The sequence below is a fragment of the Hipposideros armiger genome, unplaced genomic scaffold (assembly GCF_001890085.2).
Source record: "Hipposideros armiger isolate ML-2016 unplaced genomic scaffold, ASM189008v1 scaffold_691, whole genome shotgun sequence".
Taxonomy (NCBI): Eukaryota; Metazoa; Chordata; class Mammalia; order Chiroptera; family Hipposideridae; genus Hipposideros; species Hipposideros armiger.
In genome coordinates, this window is record NW_017732041.1 from 433012 (window position 1) to 439011 (window position 6000).

At 33.4% G+C, this 6000-nt stretch overlaps 1 protein-coding gene across 3 annotated transcripts in view; it reads left to right on the forward strand.

Annotated features, from left to right (window-relative positions):
• SYT1 (synaptotagmin 1) overlaps positions 1-6000 on the forward strand; it is a 550863-nt gene that overhangs the window by 151334 nt on the left and 393529 nt on the right. The window contains exon 3 of one of the 3 annotated variants that reach the window (XM_019626838.1): positions 4406-4481. The exons of the other annotated variants lie outside the window; for them this stretch is intronic. The gene's annotated coding sequence lies outside the window, so the exon portion shown is untranslated. The remainder of the gene's footprint in view (positions 1-4405; positions 4482-6000) is intronic. 3 annotated transcript variants of the gene reach the window in all.

Consider the following 6000-nt stretch of genomic DNA (forward strand, 5'->3'; position numbering starts at 1 on the left):
GAGTTACCTGGCCAGTGAACAGGAAAGCAAATTCAGGGGTGGATTTGAAAGCACCAACCCCAGGCTCCTGCCTGTGCCTTTACCTCATGTCAAAACAGACAGCAGCACCCAAGCTATGCTGCTTAGTGGCCAAGGTTAGCTGCCATATTATTATCCAATGCCATCATTTTGCTTGACAGTATATTACAGTAATCTGTAAGGGGTCTCTATCATTCTCCAAATATAGAGGCATTTATCCATTTAATAATCAAATAGTAACTGAATGTCTACATTGTAAACTCCTGGACTAAGAATCAATTCCTCAGCCATTTCTTCAACATTCATTCATTCATTTGTGTATTCATTCAACAAATATTGACTGAGAAGTGTAATGTACCATACTTCCTAGGTGCTAGGAAAACTGTATCTGACTAAAATAGGCAAGATCCCTGCTGTCCTGGAAGTTACTTTCTAGGGCACTTGTCCTTGTTGAGCTTGACTATAATCTCTGCAAGGAGGATAATGCAATGATGTTTTATTTTGTCGCACACTATAGCTTTATGCTGTAGTTATGAAGGAAGTGTTTGAATCAGAGAATGGAGCTGAAGGAGAATTTAGTCCAGCTTTGTTCCCTGTAATGATGTGTTGTCTTCTTGAAGGCCCTTGTTAGCTACCTATTTGATTTTTTAATAGCTCCAGGATAATGGGTACTTAATCTTGACAGTCAATTGCAATGCAAAACACACTCAAAATATGCTTATAAAATGTTTCTTTTAGGTGGATAGAATTCATACATTCAAAAGCTAAAACCCACATTTGTGTACACTAGTTAATTATTGTGAATACCAAGTGTGACTTTTGGTTTTCTATCTAAAGTTCTGTGCATGGCTTTACCATTTAGGCAGCTCTGATTTGTCTAGAAGTATTTGACATGATACATGTATTAAAAGACTGAATCAGAGTAATTTTCTCTTGAAGGCAAAAAAAAAATTGTCTGAATAATCATTACTTTTACATCAGTGTGAATCATGAGCCTCATCAGCATGATTCCATTTCCTCTAAGGTGACTTTTAAAACTCTTAAACTCCAAGCCAAAATATAATGATATTGGCTTGTTAAGCTTGATAGAAGCATTAGGAAGCCTGGGAATGATGCTTAAACTATTTTGAACCTTGGAGTTTCTAATAGCCATTTTTTTAAATCACCAGAAACTAATTTTAATAGATTGCTTTGGGAATGTCATTCTAGACACAAATCTAGAAAGAAAAAGTAGAAATACAGTTTGTATCAGAGTTCTGGCGCTTATTTTATATTGCAGACGAAATGTGTGATTTGACTTCTTGATTTCTTAGTCATAAACATACATATGTGTGTGTGTGTGTGTATATATACACACACACATTACATATGTATATATACATATATGCATTTGTGTATATATATATATATAGGTTTTTATTTTATCCTGCAATGTATGCAACATATGCATATATGTTTATATGTGTGTGTGTGTGATAGCTATTTGATGGTAGAAAGTGGTAAAGAATGCCTGACTCTACAGGTTTTTTGTTTTCATTTTTGTTTTTTGTTTTTTGTTTTTTGGGGTTTTTTTTAGCACCACAGATTATATTTGTATAAGTGACCTTTGAGAAGGTTGGTAATATTGACGCACACATACATTACCGGGAAGTTCATTTTGATTTTGCTAAAAAGAATTAGCTTACATCTATCTACCTATGGATGTACAATGATTTAAAATGAATTTTTCCCTCAGTGCTAGATATGAAATACTGAAAATAAATATTAAAAAAGAAAACATTAAAATACAAATGCCTCTAGGGTATTATAGTGAAGAATTATAGTTTAGAGCTTGATTGGTTAATTTGATGCACCCATTTATTTTCGTTTCTCATAATTTTTTTTAAGGAATTATTATTTATTCACGTGTTTTAGATTGCCTTTTTTTCTAAGTTAACATTTTGGCTACAGCAGTTTATGCTTCTGTTTGAATACTTTCAAGAAAAAATGTATTAACCCATTGAGAATAAGAATTCTATCTGTTTCATAAACATATTCCCATTACAAAGAGTTATTGTCTTTTCCTGATCTAGAAGACTTTAGCAGCTGGTTATAAAAATGAGGAAATGAAGACTCAAATATGTGGTTGTATTCTGAGGTGTTTCATGCATTTGTATATTAATCACTAACAAAAATTTTCCCATTCTCATGCATTTAACATGTTACTTCTTAAAAAGAAAATGCCATTCCGCAGTTAGGAAAACCAAAAGGTATATGAAATAAGCCACTGCCCTTTTATTTTGTTGAATTGCTTGGTTTTTTGTTTTTAGCTATTAGAATATATTTAAAGCTGTTTGAGAATCCACACAGCATTAGATACTGATGTGCTCCTTTTACACATTTTTATAGACCCCTTGAAATTATTCACAAAATAATATAAGCTTAAGATTTGGAAAATGTTTTACTCTGCTGTATGAAAGAATTTATGTTCTTGTTGTTTTGCCATTTCTTGAGCACAGCCAGCTTTCGCCTGCCTCAGGCCACTGTGCTTCCATCTTTCTCCACCTGGAAGGCTCTTACCTACATCCTCACACAGCTGCCTTCCTCGGTCTTCTCTGGTGTCTACTCACATATCTTTCCAGAGCGGCCTTTCCTAACCACCCTGCCTAAAATAGCCTCTCCTGCCTGCTTCCTGCTTAATTCTTCTGAGCCTAACCTGCCTGTATTTTTCTGCACAGCCATTATTACTTCCTGGAGTTACAGTAATTCACTTTCTCATCGATACCGTGAGGATAAGGACCTTGTCTGCGGTATTCACCTCTATGAACAGTGCCTATCACATTGGAGGTGCACCAAAAAATGTTTTTCAAGTAAAATAAAAACTATAGATAGATGATAGGTGGATATATAGTTATAATGATAGAGATATAATCTAACTTCTGTTGAATGAATGCAGAAGGCAAGCTGAAAACCAAAAGATTTAGGCAAGGGACAAATACACCTACTTGCAGCCAATTTACGATTAAATAATATCACAGCCCAAGTGTCTAAACAAATGAATTCCTTTATTCTCAGAAGTAGTTGAACTAAAATGCAATATGCTGTAGATGTTTTAACTTCAAACAATAAAAATGGTATTTAAAAGCATAAATAAGAAACTATATTAAGAAATTCTGTCTGTAACAATTAATTTAAAGGCATAGCACCACACCAATTACTTTGGATTTGCTTTAAATAAGTAGAAATTAGGCTAGCCATGAAATCCTCATCAACCATTGGGCAAGTTTTAATAGGCATTTGCCTGTCTGTGCATGGATATACATCATACATTGCCAAATATTTGAGCTAGCCAATCTCTTTGGGTAGGCATACTATGAATTGATCAAAACCTCCATATTTCATCAGGGTAAAAGGGTAAAGGAGACATTGAATATCACCAGATCCAAAAATGAGATTATTGCTTGCTTGTTCAAGTAGTATTCTAGAAATACATGGTTACTGTTATCATCTTAAAGATGTTGCCATGAAAAATGTGTTAGAAAACTTCAGAAAAATAGCACATTGTTTGTTGACAAACCATGTTAAATTTCCTTTCTGTAGAGTTATTTGTGTTCTACTTGCCCTGTCAGATGTTATTATATTTCTTTCCTCCAATAAAATTATACTCTAAACATGATCTTCTCATATTATTGTTCTTTTTCTGAAAATTTAAATGTAAATGTTGTAATATAATGTGTGCTTCTAGCCAGACTACTGCTTTAGAGATTCACAATCCAAAAGCACAGAATTAAACTAATATGGGCAGAGCTGATGGCTATTTAAAGTTGTTTCCCGCCCCCTCCCCCCCAAAGAGAAAGTTAGAATGTGCATGTTTATTTCAGAGATTCTAAGCTCCATGAGAGTAAAATCCATGTGTATACAATGAACCTTTATATCCACAGCACATAACTGGTACATAGTAGACACTCAATATCTGATTTTTTTTATTTTAAAAATGATGTTATATTAATGACCTATCCCCCCCCAAAAAAAAAAGAATTATAATACAGTATTAGACATTTAAGTGTTATTGATAAATGCTTAATAATGCACTCTTATTTTTGGTCTAAAATGTGCCGTTTTTTTCTGAACATGATATCGGGAAGCAATGAAATATACCAACATGATGATCGTGTAGTTGGGTGAAGATTTTTATGCTTTTCCTTAAGTAAAAACTACACTTTACCGCTAACTTTATCTCAAGAGCAATAGATTAGCTGAAATGGGAATAAGAAATAGAAAATACAGGTAGGGGTTCCTGCCATTCAGCATGAAATAATAACAGTAATAGATTTTCTAAGAGCACCATTTCAAAGGACTCTTTTATATTAACAATAGTCACACAAATATTTCTTTTTTCTCTATTCAGTGGTTGGACTACTACTCTTGTATTCAGGAAGCTATACAAGACAGAGTTGGTTTTTGAAGTCCTGCATAGTATAATGGTAGGATACTTTCTCATTTCTAGGTAATTTCTACTAATGCAGATACCATTTATGCTTTCAAACTTTTCAATACCTTGCCCTGGTGTGTTATGGGCAATACAGATTCGTTTTGTTTTATAGCCTTTGCTAATGCATTTGCAGATTGCATTAAAAGAATCTGAGAAAATTACTCCATACTTCAGCATCAACAGTGCAAATTGTTTACTTTTTTTAATCTACACACAGTGCTAGTGTACTACATTGTACAAACCAGTAAAAAAATTAAGTGAATAACAGTGGTTCTGGAAAGTTGTAGGTTGGAGCAAATACATTTTTTAAATGCTTCTCAAAACTAAGCAACAGAAAAGGTAAACAAAATGGAATATGAAACCAAACATATACTCTGCCCTATTCTTACCATCCAGATTCAGAAACATTTGCAACTTCTGACGTGGTGGTTAATTTAGCATCACATGTACAATTAGGGAAATTAAAATATTTCTCATGCATGTAATGCTATTCTCTAGGTAATGAACCTTGAATGAAGTTTTATTTATATAGATGTGCTAAGTGTAAACATAGGTTATATGGTAATTGCAAGTTAGCTGATTAATTATAGCTGTAATAAATTTTCTTTAAGAAATCCTAAGGTAACATGTTGCAAGTAAAGATAGTTTTATAGCCAACTGTTATCAAAATAATGTTCTTGACTCAACCATTTGCAGAACAGTAACCTTAAATGAATGTTACAACATTTGTAACCAGCAGCACAGTATAAATTCTAATACATTTAAGTGTCGTCCTGTTTAGTTTTTATGTCAGGCTTACTTCACTGTCTACACTTCTCTTCTTTTTCCCTCTTTGGTACAGCTTGTCAGTGCCATATAAAAAAACCTATAGAAAATTTTGTGATTTTTAAATCAAGCAATGTCTTTCTCTTCAATGTGTCATGAATTTCAGTATTAAAAGCACTTCTATGAAAGAAAGAAACTATTATACACTTTATATAATATACGTTAAAATTTTTGCCTTACTATATTTTGATACATTTTATTCTAATGTTTTTGTAACACAAAATTACATAAAACATTACCTAATAAAAGCAATACTAACAAATTGCTTTGCTATATTGGTCTTCTGAGAACAATTGATCTCTTGAGACACCTGCATTTGTTTCTTGTTGCCTTCTGCAATCTCCTCCTGAGGTTGTCTACAAGATGGTCCAATCTACTTTGCCTGCCTGATTTCCCTCTCCTTCCATACTTACCTTATTCTCCTGCCATACCAACCTCTGCCTAGAAACCAAACATGCCCAGTGCTTTTCCCCCTGAGATACTTCTTTCTGCTCATCCAAGTACCATATGCCATTAAGGCTTTTACTACTCTCTCCATTGAGTTTTAGTTTGCATACATAGAGAACTCATCATAGTCTGCCTTGTTTAAGAGTTATGAGTGGGTTCAACTCTCCCTCATCCACTATGTCTTCAGGAGTAAAATTTCTTGAGAGTAGAAATTCCTTAATATTTCTTTTTTTTTTTTT